Source organism: Mustela erminea, chromosome 14, assembly GCF_009829155.1.
Source record: "Mustela erminea isolate mMusErm1 chromosome 14, mMusErm1.Pri, whole genome shotgun sequence".
NCBI lineage: Eukaryota > Metazoa > Chordata > Mammalia > Carnivora > Mustelidae > Mustela > Mustela erminea.
In genome coordinates this window covers 87,677,794-87,695,892 of record NC_045627.1, presented here as the reverse complement: position 1 = coordinate 87,695,892, position 18,099 = coordinate 87,677,794, and the positions used below count along the sequence as shown (strand labels likewise).

Sequence of the window (18,099 nt, the reverse complement as noted above, 5' to 3'; positions counted from 1 at the left end):
CGGGGGCAGCCTCTTTGGATTAGGAAATTCTCCATTAGCAAGCCAAGAACTCTATTACTACTTTGCACGTTCAAACGGCTGCTGGCTTCCATACGTCCGCGTCCATCTCTGCCATGATCATCGACATGGAATTTGGGAACAGACGACTCTGATTCTCTGTGTTCCCTTCGGAGGCACAGGGTACTCTCCCAACCCCAGACCGGAGGGTGGCCTCTCCTGTGCAGGCCTCCCAAGGCCCAGATGCTCAGGTTTAGAACAGACCCATGCCCCTCCCACTGCCCAGAGCCAGTGTAGACCTGGCTGTGAAAGGTACAAGGGGAGACCTTGTCCTTCTGCCCCCTCCTCACCTGCACGCCTCCTCACCTGCCCCCCTCCTCACCTGCACGCCTCCTCACCTGCCCCCCTCCTCACCTGCCCCCCTCCTCACCTGCCCCCTCCTCACCTGCCCCCTCCTCACCTGCCCCCCTCCTCACCTGCCCCCTCCTCACCTCCCCCCTCCTCACCTGCCCCCTCCTCACCTGCCCCCTCCTCACCTCCCCCCTCCTCACCTGCCCGCCTCCTCACCTCCCCCCTCCTCACCTGCCCGCCTCCTCACCTCCCCCCTCCTCACCTGCCCGCCTCCTCACCTCCCCCCTCCTCACCTGCCCCCTCCTCACCTGCCCCCTCCTCACCTGCCCCCTCTTCACCTCCCCCCTCCTCACCTGCCCCCTCCTCACCTGCCCCCTCCTCACCTGCCCCCCTCCTCACCTGCCCCCTCCTCACCTGCCCCCTCCTCACCTGCCCCCTCCTCACCTGCCCCCTCCTCACCTGCCCCCTCCTCACCTGCCCGCCTCCTCACCTGCCCCCTCCTCACCTGCCCCCTCCTCACCTGCCGCCTCCTCACCTGCCCCCTCCTCACCTGCCCCCTCCTCACCTGCCCCCTCCTCACCTGCCCCCTCCTCACCTACCCCCCTCCTCACCTGCCCCCTCCTCACCTGCCCCCTCCTCACCTGCCCCCCTCCTCACCTGCCGCCTCCTCACCTGCCCCCTCCTCACCTGCCCCCTCCTCACCTGCCCCCTCCTCACCTGCCCCCCTCCTCACCTGCCCCCTCCTCACCTGCCCCCTCCTCACCTGCCCCCCTCCTCACCTGCCGCCTCCTCACCTGCCCCCTCCTCACCTGCCCCCTCCTCACCTGCCCCCCTCCTCACCTGCCCCCTCCTCACCTGCCCCCCTCCTCACCTGCCGCCTCCTCACCTGCCCCCTCCTCACCTGCCCCCTCCTCACCTGCCCCCCTCCTCACCTGCCGCCTCCTCACCTGCCCCCTCCTCACCTGCCCCCTCCTCACCTGCCGCCTCCTCACCTGCCCCCTCCTCACCTGCCCCCTCCTCACCTGCCCCCCTCCTCACCTGCCGCCTCCTCACCTGCCCCCTCCTCACCTGCCCCCTCCTCACCTGCCGCCTCCTCACCTGCCCCCTCCTCACCTGCCCCCTCCTCACCTGCCCCCTCCTCACCTGCATGCCTCCTCACCTGCACGCCTCTTGGCGCTCAGCGTAAACACTTCTCAGATAGTGACTGTCAGCCAGTCATGTTTTTGCCTCATGAGTAGCTACTTTGGGGGTGTTCTTGTGCTCAAGGGCAGGGGCAGTACGAAAACATCCTTGGAGAATCAACGCCGTAAGGACAGGAATTCCCTGCCAGATACCCCATTCAGTGCACACGGGGACTGCTGAATCCTCTCAATACTCCCAAAGAGAGTCTGGTTTCGACCTGCTTTGCAGATAGGAAGACTGATGTCCAGAGAGGTTAAGTAACTTTGCCACTGGGCGTCCCTCCACCGGGCATTGCACTGGGACTCCAGAGCAGGGGCACCGGCTTCTTTGCCTCCCGGAGCTCCAAGAGAGTGCAACTGCCTCCACTAAGTACTTATAGGCAAAAGGGCCTTCTGCTTGGATTGTGGATTTGATCTGGGGTTTGTGAGTGTCCCAGGTCAACCCACAGCTGTGTGGCCCTGCCGGGGCTCCGAGCAGGGCCCGACGCCCACAGCACACTCAGCGAAACGTGGCCCTGAAAGCAGGAGGAAGAGGCTCACCCTTGAACTCTCCGTCCGCCTCGCTGGCTAGACCTGGGCGGTAGGTTGGCTGTCTTCTTGCATGAGCCTCTTTCTCTCTAACTGTGCAGAGCTGAGCTCAGAGCCCTGGGGCTAGGCGGGGGGGCTGCATTCTGAGCCCTGGAGCAGAAGTGGGGAGCTACAACTCCCCAGAGGCACCTGTTCCCACATGCCCTCCCCTTCCTCGGCCAGCGAGAGGAATCTGAAGAACCAAAGTGGGCCTGGGCCCCCCGAGACACAGCCTCTGCGCCCTCCATTCCCTCTGGATGCTCGATCCCACCGGCGTGTAGAATCCAGTCCCGATGTCAGGAATCAGCTTCCCTCTTGGGACACCACCCAGAGCTCCCGACTGCCCAGATGTGGGAGGTGAGGATTTCACGTCTTCCCACAAAAACTTGTATAAAGCAGCTATTGTTGGAAATGTACTGAGCTATCAAACCCACAGAATCCTTTCTGTATAAATGATGGTTCTCTCTATTCTGCAGTCATGTACAAACGAAAATTTCTCATAGGTCCGGAAAACCCAGAAACCTTCAGCTTGCCAGCAGGTGCTGGTTCTTCAATAGTGCCCCCTACTTGGAGGTCTGCCACTTCATAACGGGGTCATCCGCGAGCCCGGCCCTCCCTCGCCTCTGATTGTAGTCACACACCCGTGACCAAGCCTGACTCGACTTCGCCACGCTCTTCTCACGAAACAGGGTCCCACCCTGAACCTTGGCCCCAGAGACCCCCTGCTTCCTGGATGGTGGTTCCTGTCCCCCCACGCTATCCCATCCGACTGTAGTAAGCCAAGTCGTGCTCAGCCACGTTCCAGACAAACCTGACCAATCCCCTTCCCACCCTTTTGGACCCCAGAGTCCTGGCCTCTGCGCCCAGGGAGACCAGGAACCTCGTGATGGGTCAAGACTTGCTGCCCAGGAACCTCGTGATGGGTCAAACAAGTCTTGACCCAGGAACATCAAGCATCAGTCTCTTTCTCCAGTTTGCAGAAAAATGAAATTGGCGGATTAATTCAATCACATTCCTGTTTATCCACTACCGCTTGCTTGCTGGCAAGTAGTGGAACTAAAGGAGTGAAAATCAATTCACCCTTAATGGGCAAATGGGGACCAGCCGTCCCCGGTTGTTTCTCAGCCTGTTTTTGCGGACTCACGCGCTTAGAGATACGACTTACTAATACACACGCAAGGCCATGCCTTTCCTGGCAATAGTGGAGAGACTCACGTGTTTAGAAGAATGACTGGCTCAGGGGAGGCATCCACATCCGTTTGCTTGAAGACCAGTCTCGTCGTCCGGGGGATGCCCTAAGTCGAGCTCCCCTAAGGTGAACGCCAGGGGCCAGGTGAAACACGCTGCCAGGAGAGTATGAAGGTGTCCCAGGGGCCACCGCTGAACACACTGAAATGTCTCCACCAGTTGGGTGAGGCAGGGAGGAAGATGACACTGAGAACCAGCTCAGAGACAGAGCAAGAACTCATCTGCACGCCTTGTGCTTCTTCCCTCGACTTTGTCAGAGCCTTGATCACATTTTACCTGACACTGTTTCTCCTACCTCAGGGGTCAACAAGGGAGCATTCCTTGAGAGCAACGCCTGTCTCCCTCCTCCCACTGCACTCAGGCTATGAAACGTACTCAGGATGGGCTCGCTGGGTATGGGATGCCAAAGGTAGCCAAACACTGAATCTGATTCAAAAGATGGTTTTCTTGGCCTAAGGTTAAGTGAACTTCAAAGAAAATGATCCATCTCTAATACCCGGATAGTCAACGGATGTTTGTGTGTCAATTTGGAAGGCTGCTACCTTTCACCAAGTGGCCCTGGGCCTGTGACCAGCCCACGAACCTGTGTGGGAAGGTCTGGTTCATGGTCCTGATACTCGGCCTTGGACAGCGGCACACTGCGGACGCCCAGGGCCAAGCTCCGTGCCCCAAGACCGCGTAATGGATGAGTCTTGCCATTAAATAATGATTTAGAGGATCATTATTCCCTGGGCCCAGAATGAAAGACAACTTATAGCGTGTTCCTTAATTTAAAAATTATCTATTGTTGCTGTTAATTAAAAGGCCAGCTACTACCAACCCTACACAAATGACATAGGACTGAGTAAAATGTGCCGCTTCCCCAGGACTAACAAATGCTGTGTCATTATCCTGTGAGAATAACTATTGTTGACCAGCGAAGGAAATGGCACTTCTTTTGATCAGATAGGCATGAATAAGAGGAGAGGAATGTGTCGGTAAACAACCCTCTGGAGGCTTCACAGAGCTCTGCAGTTCCCAGGGCTGACCCCGGGGTGGTGAAGAGGCAGCAAGCCAGTCACGCAGGGTTCACGGACACCCTCCGTCTCAGGAGTCCCCTCCCCACTTCTAAGATCAAGCTCTGCTTTCAGCAGCGCCGCCAAAAGCCACAGCGTGCCTCCTCTCAATGGTGACCAGGGTAGGACATTTCTAGAGGCGCTTCACCCACAAGGAACAGTTTCTACCATCCTCCGACACACCATGGTCTTCCTATTGGTTGTTTTCCTGGCAGTGCTCCCTGACCCAGAAAGCTTTCTTTCTCACCCAAAACATTCAGGAGCTTCTCATGTCCAACCCCATCATGGATCCCTGGTCCGAGTCCTCCCGACTACCCTGAGTTTGTCCCTTTTGGTGGTCCTGAAGCACAAAGCTGTTCTCTGCTGCTCCCTCCAGCTGCCTGTGAAGCTTTCCCAACCACAGCTTCACACCAATATAATATAGGAGGACAGCGGATTAAGACAAGTGGGCCGCTCTCACTGCCCTGTGCTGTGGCCAGGCACAATCCACCATATTTTACCGATGACAAAGCAAGGTCAGAGGCTCACCCCAAAGATATATATAATCTGTAACTAGTTTGGTGCTTTCTTTTTTTCTCTTTTCTTTTTTTTAAGTTAAATTTTATTTTATTTTTTCAGTGTTCTAAGATTCACTGTTTATGCACCACACCCAGTGCTCCATGCAATATGTGCCCCTCTTAATACCCACCACCAGGCTCACCCAACCCCCAACTTCCCTCCCCTCCAAAACCCTCAGTTTGTTTCTCAGAGTCCACAGTCTCTCACGGTTCGTCTCCCCCGCCAACACCCGATTTCCCCAACTCCCTTCTCTGCTCCATCCCCCATGTCCTCCGTGTTAGTCCTTTTGCTCCACAAGTAAATCTGGTGCTTTCTGATGAGAAATCCTGTCCTCTCTAACTGGAACTTCTTACATAAACCGTCCTGTCATGCACCTATTAACAACTCAGGAAATACTCGTCGAGTGAGTGAAGAAATAGATGAGGCCAGTGGCGGCCCGTTCCTGAGTAGCTACTATGGATTCACGTCGTGCCGAATGTGGATCGAGAGATCAAAGAAGCAAAAAATAATACACGGATGAGAACTTGAGATCTTCAACCTAAAGGAATTCCAAAAGATAGGCTTGCGATCAGATTGTTGAAATGCAGAGGGGCTCTCCTACAGTCATCCTGGGGGCTTTGGACGGCGGAAACAGTGGCATCTAACCCACGTTTGGCCAAAGTCAGGGCATCTTTCTCAAGAGTAAGATTCCTAAGCAAACAACGAAACAAAGGCAGGGCAGCCAGCGAGTACATAGGACTTCACAGAAATGGCAAATCACTTGAATCCTGGCTTTGAACTTGGAACAAGTCACTTCACCTTTTTGAGCCTTAGCCTTCTCCCCTGGGAAACAAGAATAATAATAATCCTGACTGTGCTGGGTTAACGAATTCGGTCATCCACGCAAGCGACCCGGCGCTGAGCTCCGTAATCACAGGATTCCCAGTAAATCACAGGTATGGATTTGGAATGTGAGGTGGGCTAGGCCTGGGATGCTGCAAAGGCATTTGGATCTGGGTGGAAGCTGCGAGGGAAAAGCAGAAGGTTACAAGCCTACAACGCTCCGTACAAGGAAGGCCACTGTGGTGACTGTAGAGGGGAGAAGGCCCAGGAGTGACACAGCATGCACAATGGACCCACGAGCACTATGGAGGCCATTCTGTGGTCCAGATGGGGGATGGGGAGGTGTTGCTGAAGGCTGTGTCAGGAGGGAGGGAGCTGGGGGTAGGTGGCTATTGAAAGATCAAGGGGGTCAAGCCCTGCAGCCGCATGGAATGGAGGGGGAGGAGGAAATCAAGGGAGACCTTGGGCTTGACTTGAGGGCCCAGGTAAAAGGTGGGCCATTCCTCGAGATGGGGTCCCAGTCTCAGAGTTCCCTGGAAGTCACTGGCATGGGCGCCTCTCACCGACACCAGAGGATTTCTCTGAGAGACTCAAAAAAATACATCAGCATCATAAGACAAGGGAGAAAACCACTCTGAAAATAGCACAGATCTTTTCCAGGAACCTGTTGTCCAGGCCAGAAGTCTGTTAGCTCTTCCTAAGAGAGACTTTGAAAACTAGTAAACCAAGTAAGTGAAAGATCTGCCAGTTATTCTGCCAAAAAAAGAAAAAAAAAAAAAGGAAGAAAGAAAGAAAGAAAACACTCAAATATTTTAATTTAATAACTTCCCCCAACCCAACTGTCTGATCTGACCCATTAAAACTAGGTCATCACTAAGAATCCAGGGAAGGTGCCTGTGCCCAGAGAAGAGGCTAGCTTTCAAACAATACTGGGTGGCAGAGGATACCTTGTAGCATCTTAAAGGGAGAAACTAAGTATCTCTATTTAACATCAGGTTAGTAAGGAAGGGTGAGCTTTCGGAGAATTCATCCATCACTGAGCTATGAACAAAGCTGTCTCCAGGCCTGGTATACTCTGCTGAGGACAGGCACCTATTTTTCCCCCCGTCACACTGAAAAAGTTCTGTGAACTTGTAATGAATCCCTCCTCCACATGAAGGAACACTGCGGCATTCACTTGAAAACAAAAACAGCATTATGACACAAATATGCGGCACCCCATTCTGGAACAATAAACCGCCACAGAAGTGTAATGTTGGACCAGCATTCTGCTTTGTCTACCTAGAAAGGTCAGCCCTCCTCTTCCACTGCAAGGCACTGCACCCATCCTTCTCCTTCTCAGGAAGAAGTATATATATTTTTTCCCTACAGCTCAAGCATCGTCTTAAAATATACGGGTTTGAGTTGCTTCAACAATCTGTGTAGTGTAGGGCATCTGGGTAAATGTGGAGATGAGAAAGCCTGGGGGTAGAGCCAGATTAGGGAGTCTACACCCGCAGCAGGGACCCCACGCGCCCCCACCTACCGCGTGCATGGCTAGTGGTCTCTCCTGTAGCCTACATCTGAGGGAAGAAGACCCAGACTGTGTGCTCCCTAGGCCAGAGCCCTGCACCCTGCCACAATGGAAGGGTGGGTGACCTTCGAGCTGGGTGACCTTGGGCAGAACCCACATCTTCTCCACACCAGTGGCCTCCATACATGAGGTCACAGTCAGTTTCAGATGATGATTCAAGGACACGGCGCTGTATGACGGAGCCTGTAGTCCATGGAAGTGAGAGAGTGAGGTCCAGAGAAGGGGCAGTTGTGTTGGGACAGCAAGTCCAGTGCCTGCCCCCTGGGGCAGAGAGGTGGGGCCACAGGCGCAAGGGTCAGAATGGCACTGATGATCTCTCAGGCACAACATGGGACACTTGACATGCAGGAATCCCCCAACTAATCCTCATAAGGACCTCAAAGCAAGTTGTAGGAGGTCACGTGGTCAGTTAAGAGGCAGAGTCTGCAACACAATCCCGCTGGAGGCATGCCGTCCACCCCTGGGCACTAATGCCCCCGCGTTAGGGAAGCCCCATGATCTTGCCACCTGGTCCTGAAGCCACTTCCCAGGAGACAAGCTGCACGAAGAGCAGCAGGCCCCGGAGCCACCGTGGAGGAAGTCATCGTGACCCAGTGACCAGAGGAAGGACACTTGTAGCAAAGCTTCCCTCCTGGTCAAGAAGCACCACGTCGTTAAAAGGCCAACAGATTTCCTGTCGCGTCCTGGCTGAGGACACAGAGCTACTATTTTCCACCCAGCCCTAAACTCAGATCTAGCGTTCACGAACAAATGCAAAGAAAGTTTAAAAAAAGAAAAGAAAGAGAAAAGTTTGTCTCATTGAAAGCAGGACTTGGTTTCTGCCAAGGTCAAAGCTCTGGGAGTTGAATGTGGGAAAACTGGTTGGAGCTCAATGTCTGAACTTGGCAGGAGCCTCAGTGAGCACGGATGGAAGCCCCTGTGGTCTGGCCGTCCCCGCGGGGGTCCCGGCCTTCTTGAGTCAGCCACATCTCTGGCCCGTGGAGAGCGGGAAGTCCCACACAGGGCAGAGCCACCACACTGCTAACAAGTGTCCCTCTGCTTAAACTAAACTGGAAAGGACAGGCTCTCGAGAGCTCCCCCAAGAACCACCTTGCACTCATCCCAGGACTCGATGGGAAACTCCTTACCTCGGTGCTCATTCTACCAGAGGACTGAAACGCACCATAACCATGACAACAGCAAGGCCAGGGCTCCCGCGCGCGGGCTCTCCTGACCCACGGCCACGACATGCGTCACACTCCAGGCAGGCACCACGTCTCCAAACCTACGCCGCAGAGCAGAGATCTGGGAATCACCCTCCCCACCTTACAGGGGAGGAAACAGAAGCTCCAAGAACATAGATGACATCTATGAATTTCATGTCGGACTTTATCTGCAACCCAAGCCTGTTATCGACAGACCCGTACTCCAACTGTTCCCTGATCCCTCGTCGTGGCTGGACTGTCTGTGCCCAACAGCGCCCTCCGTGCCACACGCTTGGGTGGGCTGTGAACATCTGCACACATGCCAGCAATGTGGCGAGGGCCACACGAGCACGGTACACATACGTGGGGAATGAAACTCACAACTCACGTCGGACTGGTACTCATGTGACAGTCCAGTTCTGCATGTCATGGTGGCCGGCCCTCGGCACGTACCAAAGGACACAGAGATCCTTGCTGCTGTGTGTTAGACAGCCAGCTCTCCGTGGTTCTGTCACAGATACAGGACAGGATAATGATTCTGGTTGCTTTTGCTACAGCAATTAATTTTAATGCCACAGAAGCCTAACTATCCCACCACCAGCCCCAGATAAATGTCACCTGGAGGGATGGTTTATTTTTAAAATGACTAAGTCTTTGAAATATTCATAATTAAAGTGAAACCACCTTTCTCCAAGAAATGAGTCCTGTGACGTGAATAGGAATGTCACCCATCTAAAATCTTCAACAAGGAAGGGAGACTACCAAGTTATCTCGTTCATGAAGGCAGCTATCAGGAGAACTTCAGCCTCCACTGGCAAAAACAGCGCACTGGAGGATTAATGAAAGAATAGTGAGCGTAACCAAGCTTCTGAGCTGAGAATAAAGAAAGAGTTGGTGGAAGGCTGGTAGGTATCATTCCACATGGCTGTTATAGGTCATCGGGTGACCAGCAGATTTTGATCTATTTATGGAATATCTACTACTTTGATGCATTTAATTAGGTGCTTTGGGCAACACAACAAAGTAAAACAGGTGACTTATCAATGGTGTCTGAGGGGAAGTTGCCCAGCTCCTGCCCACCGCAGGAATGAGACCCAAGAGATCAGCTCCCTTAAAGGATGAAATCTGGCTCTGGGTGGTTAGCGACCAAGGGCAGGGCTTGCTCTGATTCCAAGGAATTCTGCAAATGCAGACTTCTTCTACGCAAAGCTCTGGTTAGCTGACAGGGCCCCTCATGGCCCTTCCATTGTAAAGGCCGGCTCTGAGATCTAGGATGTTCCTGGTGCCACGTTGCAGCTCAGTTCCTTAAGGCCCTTGGAGGACAGGGGCCCAAGATCCCGGGTGTGAAGTGGACTCCTGCCTCCCACGGCTCCCTGGGCTCAGCCTCTCCCAGTCCAGAGTCTGTGTGTGGTGGATTCCCAGCCACGGAGGGCTGGGGAAACACCTTGGTTTCACGCTCTTCTCTGTCTCTGAGTGTGTGTGTGTGTGTGTGTGTGTGTGTGTGTGTGTGTGTGTGTGTGTTTTAAGTTCCTCTGTGAAAAAAGCCAATAACTCAATTGAAATGTTTTGAACATTCAGGCTGAAGTTGTTGCAAAGTAATCCACATTCTGGAGTCTCTGGGCAGGTGAAGAGAAGAGGTATCTGCGCCTCCCTAACCCTGGCAGCCCCACCAGGGTCCTGGCTCTGGATCCCACGGGCCCTCGGAGCGCACACACACACACGAACGAAGCAGCCCGTCTTCGCAAAGCACTCGCGACACATGTCACAGATTCCTCAGTTTTCGACTAGCGAGTTTGCACTCTGATCCTCCAGACACGTAATTCTAGAGCAGAAAAGCCCCCCGGTCTGTTTCTGTCTTTAAGAGACACTGATGCCAAGAGGGAACACAACGCTGCAAAGTACGTCTCTCCTCCGTCCTGGCAGAGACATGCAAACGTGCCAGAGGCGGCGAGTGCGAGTGCGAGGAGTCCCTCCCATCACCGTTTAGCGTCACGTTATTATTAGAAGAAGTCCAGTGAAAGAGACAGTAAAAGAAAGGCAGAAACAGAACTCACTGAATCCTAACAGCAACACATGAGCTCTATATACTTTATTTACAGCCTCAGACCAGTATTTTTTTTCATTGAAGAATTAATGCATGCTATGGAGATAAAAAGCTGATTTCTCCATCTTCTGGTAGAAAACAATGGTGGCAAACCCTATTAACTGAATTACTCAGGCTTTCAAAATAAAGTTGTCTTCGAATCTAGCACCAGGAAAGTGTTTATATTTCCTGAAAAACTGGGAACATTCTTTTCATCAGACTAGAACAATACAAGCCACTGTGTTTTCATTTTTGCCTCGTCAGCCAGGAAGCTTAGGGCCGAATTTAAAGCCCAACTGCAATCACATCTTATCTCCAGGGAAAGGCGCTGGCAGGGGCCGAATGCTTACTTGTGCAAGGTGCTGGCAAAAAACAGTTTTAATTGAATGCTTGCAACTGCCCAGTCCTTACTATGGCAAGTGCATAGAGTAGAACACTGGCATTGACAAGCGAAAAGGTCAGAGCCCAGCCACTCAGCTGGCACGTGGTAATGCTGGCATCAGACCCAAACCCCCTACCTTACAGAACCCGTCCTGACATAGCAGCCTCCCCTCCCCACATTTCCCAAGCCCTTCTTGGGGATAAAAAGCACAGATTACCAAGACAGAACAATGACTGGAAATGGTGGAAGGAAGCTTGCAGCCTCGGGCACTGGCTGAGGGATCCCAGGACGTTAGAGGCAGGACTCGTGGATGGGCAAGCATGTGAGCAGACCCCGGGGCTGGAAGGTGACTGTTGAGACAGCTGCGCCTTCCCACCACAACCTCTCTGGCGACTGCCAGGTACGATGACTCTGGAACGCTACCTCCCCTCCAACCTGACCCCAGCTTCCCCTCATTGTCCTGACTTGTTTGCTGGAGCCCAGAGTGCAGAGGGCTTCAGCAGCCAGAAAACTTCCCAACACAGAAGCCACTCTGTTGAACTCAGTTACATGGTTGATTTACGTAGTGGCGACGCCATCCCAAGCGCCCACAGCACGCGAGCTGGTCATCGTCAGGGGAGAATAGCCTTTGAGGACTGGCTACTAAGACAAGTCTGTGACCCATATAGGGACACCCAGGCTCACATAAGAGCAGACTGGGATGCACTCAAAGTCAAAGCACAAAGATTAATGGAAAAATCATAGCTCCTTGGATATCGTCGGTATTCAAGAAACCTTAAAAAAAAAACAGACTTTACACACTGTGAGTCCATTTACTTGAAGTTCAAAAGCAGAGAAATTAAATGTATGGTGTTAGAAGTGGGGAGAGCAGTCACCCCGGGAAGGACTGGGAGAGGCACTAGGATCAGCACCAGCACCAGCACCAGCTGGCATGGGGGCCTGGCTGGTCAGGCTGCCTTCATCCGGGCGCTGGTGACACAGCTGCCCCACTTTGGGAAAATCCATGTTCTGTGCATTTAGAACATATACGTACTTTCTGGAAGTATGTGTTAACTTGCTCTACTATTTTGGATCGTCACTGGAATTATTTTTTTATCCCGTATAAAGAGACAAACAAATGAACGAATTTATCTTTAAAAAGTCAGTTTACAAATACAGTCAACTGAGAAATGTGTGTTCCTCACACAATAGGAGCGACGTGTGACCTTCAGCATCGACAGGCTTAAGGGATGGAAGGGAACAGAACCACTGGCCCCACTTTGCCCTTGGAATGTTTGTGTCTTTACCACCAAAAACCTGATTTCTAACAGAATGACCTTGGTTTAAAAATAATTTTCTGATTTTTATCATTTCCATTTGCACTTCAATCTTTTTAAAGTGTTGGGCATAAGGAGGATCCTGAGCCTTCCGCTGTGGAAGGATCGCCTCCCGTGGCCGCGATCTGGGTGCTGTGGTCAGAGTGTGAGGATTCGGGGTCTGGCCTGCGTGGGTCCTCCCGAAGCTAGACGGGGAGCCTCGGCTGGTTACCTCCCCTTTCTGAGCCATAGGCTTTCCGTTTACAAAAGGAGAGAAGTCCACCTTGACCCCGGGGGACTGGGCGGGGTGACCAATTGGACATGCTTTGCCCGGGACGTTCTGGTTTCACCCTGGAAACCCCGCATGCCAGTAAACCTCTCGATTCCTGGCAAAGCAAGTGCCCGGTACCCCCCGGACGACGCAGGATGTGCAAGGTAATGTCCATCACGCACCTGTTGTGGTCTCTGCCGCAGGTCACGTGTTTGGTACATACCGGCTTCTCAGCATTACCATGACCACAGCCTTCTCTAGAACGTTGGCGTGTGGGTGTCCTTGCCTGTGACATCTGTCATTACACCCATGCAAGCTCCTGCTGTCCCAAGTTCCCTTCAGTTTCCTGACCCACTTCAAAACAGAAGTGATTAGTAACCTTCGAGCAAGTCTTTCCAGGACATGAGTGTCCCAGGGCTCCACACACCTGTTGAGGGGAGCATAGAGCAGTCAGAGGCCGCAAACCCTACCAGCCCAAGACGTGGTGTATCTGGGCTCCTGAGAGTCCACTGCCCGTGATAAACAAGGATGAAATGTCCCTCCACTTCCCGGCATTGCTGGAGGGGGAGTGAAGAACCAGCACTTACTCTAGTCCCCTGCTCAGAGAGTGTGGAAGTTGGCACTGCGCCCAGCCAGGGAGGCCTGCAGACCCCCCTGGGGAGGGATGACCACAGAGAAGCATCTGGAATCCCAGGGTCCTCGGCATGAAGGTCAGGAGGAGAGCAGAGCAGGCAAAGGGGCCGGTGTGAGACAACAGTGTGGTTGTATGGCCGGCCCACTGTCATCAAGTTCGGTGTCTGGGGTCCTGGATGGGAGGAAAAAGCAAGAGACCACCTCCCCCCTAAGCCAGCCAGGGCCTGAAGAGTGGGTTTCTGGCTCAGCCCCTCACTGCACCTGAGGAGGGATCCCCAAACGTAGCTCAAATTAAGCCAGTTCTATTTCTCATGTCGGGGCACCATTACATTCAGATTTATGCTTTAACGTAAGCTGTAAGAGGAATGCAAAATAACATCATTTCTATATTTATGTTCTAATATAAATTACAAAAGGTATACAAAAGGGAATCACGAGTTCTTCCTGCTTTAAGGGAAGGCAAGCACTTCCGATTGGGACCTGGCCTTTGCCTTCTGCAAACACCCGACGAGGACTGGAGGGAAGAACACAGTGTGTAACAGAAAAAAACCCAAATCCTGGCAGACTGGATGTACTCAATTCACGCTTTTTTCACATTTCCATAGGGATGTAAATCAATTTAAGTACTTAAAATAGCCAGAGAAAAGGGGAAAAAACTGGAGCTCTATTAGTTACCATGGGAATTATTAATTGAAGCCCATCTTTTGTCTTCTAAAGATCCTTGCCGCTCCTGTGACGTTTGGAAAGATAACATTCAGGGGGCCGGCAACCATTTCCTGCCACTGGATGAGCATAAAAATATCACATGGAAGTTCCAATTAAAGAAAGTTCTGAAGAAGTGAAACCCACCCACTGTAGTAGTGACATATTTATTAAGGAAATCCATCGGAGGCTAAATTTTACAAGTGGAAGTTCAGAGCTTCAGAGGGTTCTGAGAAATTGGGAAAAGAGACCGTGAGAGCCCAGATGTGTTCACGGCACTTCAGTGTGAGAAGACGGGACAGGCTGGGCGTGTCGCTCATCGAGAGCACAGTTTCAGAGCATGAGCCGGAGAACCCTCCAAGCTTCCAGCAACACGCCGGCGTGCTGGAGACGGCGCGCAAGCCGGTGACCCCAAGACTGAACAACCGACCGTGAGTGCTTAGTGAAAATGAAACGCTTCACGGCATTTCCTAGCACAGAGATGGTTTCTAAAAATCACGACTCGCACAGAGTTTGCATTCCCCACAGCGATACTCGGGGCTAGCAAACTGCACCTTCACCAGAAGGATTAGTTGCCGCCTAATGCAACCCGCCCCCTCCACCCCCAGAATCTGAAAGAATTGCCAAAGCACTCACACTTATTAATAAGGAAGTAAATCTTTCCCTGAAAATTGAGAATTGTCCACAGTTAGCCAAAGGCTGAAAAAATGGAATTAAGGACTTCATTAATTCTTAGAGACAGCTGGAAGCATCATCTACCAAAATATATTTCTAGAAGTTTAAATTTAATAAAAGAAAAGGATCCCCTGCAGCCAGAGCGGGTAATAGGCTGCCGTTACACAGGTTCAACTTCAAAGAATTAATTTCACAAGGAGGGGTCTTGGCAAGAAAGAGACCAATGACACCAGGAGGAAGATTTTAAGACCTAGGGACCAGGACCTTGCTTTAACGAAGGAACACAGAACGCTTTCACCAAGGGATGTCAAGTAAGAGAGATTCAAGCAGGAGGCCTGGCTTCTTTTAGAGGCAGAAGTCGTCCTTCTGTCTGAGGCCCAGAAGGGCAAGGCAGCTCTGGAGATGGGTCCCAGGGCTGGAGACGGCTGCCTCAGCCCGGAGCACACCCTGCTTCCTTCCTGGCTCTCCCAGGAAGCGAGCGTGTGCTGTGCTCGGCACGAGGGCTGGTGGCCGTACACAGCTGAAGACCATCTCTGCCCCCGGGACTTCACACCTGCCCACGTGCACATGTGCAGGCACACACCTGCTGCTCCCGTGCAAGGCAGGAGGAGACTCACCCGCACCCACTCTACACCGTTCCGGGACGGAAATCCTTCCCTAGCCCACTCTGCATCTGTCAAGTTGGTTTTGCCATACAAGCAGTGCGAAGACTCCTGCTTTGGCATCATGGACAAAGTGTACTAACGTACAAAACAGTTTCCAACCGCTGGCTCTGTGTGGGGCTCTGAAGATGCCCTGATGGGCCAGCTCAGAAGCTCCTCTGTCTCTTGGGCAGTTTCTAGTGGAGTGGGGGAGACAGAGGTTCATCGCACGTTCACATGAACAAACGTGGTTCTTTGACAGAAAGCAACCTGAGCTGGACTTGCAGTCAGGGAGGGCTTTCTGTAGGAAGCAGCCTTGGCAGGGAGCTGAAGACTGGGAGTTGATTAGAGGCAAGGACGATGGGGGAATGTTCCAGACATTTTGGCTGGCCAGTGTGTGTGTGTGTGCAGTATGGAGACTAGGCCTAGATGAGGTAGACTCATCTACCCTGCACCGACCTTCAACAGAAACGAACTGCTGCTTTTTCACAAGTGCACCTCATCTTGCCTTTGTGATTAGTGCCTGTGATCCCAGAGAGAGGCCCGGCAGTGGCCTGGCCCATATTTATGGAGGGGACGGATGGGGGGAGGGGAGGGAGCTTCAGGACTCTCTAGAGGAAAGCTGTGTTGGCCATGAAGATGATAGCTCCAGCCATCCTAACTAACCAGAAAAAGGAAACACTGGCCAAGAGCACTTTTACTGCCTGGACCTATGAAGGGGTTCACTAGAGACTCTCCGGTAGGCTTGACCCCAGAGTCAGAGTGCAGGAAAAAATTCAGTCCTTTGATAAGCAGCATCATTAATCTGCAGTGGATAGAGATGTGAGCAGTCGGAGGACTTCCTGTGGTCAGGGCTTTGTTTTTCCTTCTCTTACAAAACATGCAGAGTTCTGAGCCTGGGCGCAGCTCCGTACCTTGTGGGGCATTGGAGAAGGTGGGGGTCCTAGAGATGGAGCCTGCTTGGTCTTCCCCAGGGAAGCTGTGCCTTGCATATGGCTCGTGTCCTACAAATACTGAAAGATGTTAGGACCGCAGCCCATTATGCGCGCACAGCTCCCTTTCCGACAGCCAGCTGACAGGGGGCACGCGGCCGGGCGGGGCAAACGGGAAGGGCTGGTGCAGAGTGCAGCGGGAGGCCCACAGGCTCCCCAGTCCCCAGCAGACCGTGCGCCCCAGGGAATGCTCCTGCAGTCCATCCCTCCAGAGGAAGGTGGTCTCTGTCTCCCAGAGGGCGAGTCTGTGCCTGTGTGCCCGGCACAGCAGGATGGCTGTGGGCAGTGCAGGCTCCCCTGACCCTGATCTTTCCTTTCCAGGAAAGGCCATGGGAGACAGGCATGGGGGCCGCAGTCCAGGGGTGCCGGCCTCTGGGCAGCTGCAGGGAGCTGTAGCAGGGGCTGCCTCCCCTGAGAGGGGCTGGCCCCACAGGCCTGGATGGCCAGACTGGCCAGAACCCCTGCAGCCCAGCAAAGAGGAGGGGCTGAATGCTTACTGTGTTTTCCTGAGGTTCCCAGAACATAGAAAATACAAAGATAGTAAATGCTTGGGTCAATGAAATTAAAACAACCCAGTATTTCCTGCGGAAAAATGGAGAATCTCCCACCCCCAAGAATGAGTGTCTCCCGAGTGGTTGTGCACTAGGTAGCCCTCAAGGTGCGCGCCACGCCTTCTTTCCCTACTCATTCATTCATTCACTCCCACGCATTCATTCATCCCGCAGCAACCTGCGGTGTGGAGCACAGTGCGGGCGAGGCCGTCTGGGTCCTGCTCGGCGTCACTTACCACCACGTGGGGAGCAGGGCTCAGAGCTACAGGAACACACAGAGAGATTCATGACGACCAAGGGCAGTGAAGCCCGGAGGGGACACACAGTTGTGGGGAGGGAGAGTCACAGGGCCTGGTGGAAGGATGCCAGTCCAGGGGCGGCGCTCCCTCCCCCGCGCCTGGGGCGCTCGAAGGCAAGGGGACCACAGAGCAGACCAAGGAGCACCCTGCCTCGGTTAGGACGTGTCCACACGGTGTGCGCTAGCCTCTGGTCATTGTCAGGTCCCAGGCCATTCTGTGACCTCCTGGCAGAGCCCCACACTCCCTCCCTGCCATGCTGCCCCGCCGCCCCCCTGCACGTTGGCCTTTACCAGGCGGTCCCTCCCTTCAGTACAGCCCCCTCCACACAGAAAGGCCTTTAAGGAAGTGTTCCCAAGCCCCCAGGCCGGGTGCGGCGCACACAGCCCTTCCACAAGCCCAGCACTGTCCTCCTCAAACCTCCCGCCTGCCCGGCTCCAAAAAGGGGAGGCTGTCACCGATAATGCCATGGGAGAGCTACGCTACAGCTGCGGTGCTCTGCTGAATGTCGCATCGTTCTCCTTTGTGTGAGCTGAAAAAAGCACTTATACGCCCCGGAGAAGGCCACACACACACCGGACATGAGCACGCTGAGCAGAGACCCCCTCCCGACCCACAGCTCTGCCTGGAGAAGTCAATCTGTTGGCACAGTCTGAATGCACATGCACGGCGAGGAGCAGGGGTGACAGGAGGGGAAAGAAAAAGTCTCACAGCTGGGGGCCACTGGAGCCCAATGCTCACACACTCAAGTAAGATGTAGGGACAGCAAAGTCACACACTCACAAGGTAGAGGTCCAGGGATACAAAAGCTGAAGTTGTGAAAAGGTGTGCATGCGTGTGTGTGTATCCCTAGAAGCTCAGGGTCAGAGACCACCGAGTAAAGTCAGAGCTGAGACCAGACCCCAAGGAGACAGGACTGCTGGGCCTGGATGAAACAGAGCAGAAAGAATCCCATGAGGCCCGAGTAGGGAAGGCAAAGAAGTTACACAAGGGCCCAAGGGCAGCAGAAGCTGATAAAGGATCTTTCAAATGAGCAGATAAG

The 18,099-nt window shown here is 53.3% G+C and overlaps 1 protein-coding gene and 1 long non-coding RNA gene across 9 annotated transcripts in view; both read right to left on the bottom strand.

Moving 5' to 3' along the window:
* Positions 1-18,099, bottom strand: part of PTPRE (protein tyrosine phosphatase receptor type E) — a 153,386-nt gene that overhangs the window by 98,353 nt on the left and 36,934 nt on the right. The window lies entirely within an intron of this gene.
* LOC116573148 overlaps positions 1,870-18,099 on the bottom strand; it is a 40,402-nt gene continuing 24,172 nt past the window's right edge. The window contains exons 2-3 of the long non-coding RNA XR_004278618.1: positions 3,045-3,494; positions 1,870-3,009 (exon numbers count right to left, since the gene is read on the bottom strand). This is a non-coding gene — a long non-coding RNA (uncharacterized LOC116573148). The remainder of the gene's footprint in view (positions 3,010-3,044; positions 3,495-18,099) is intronic.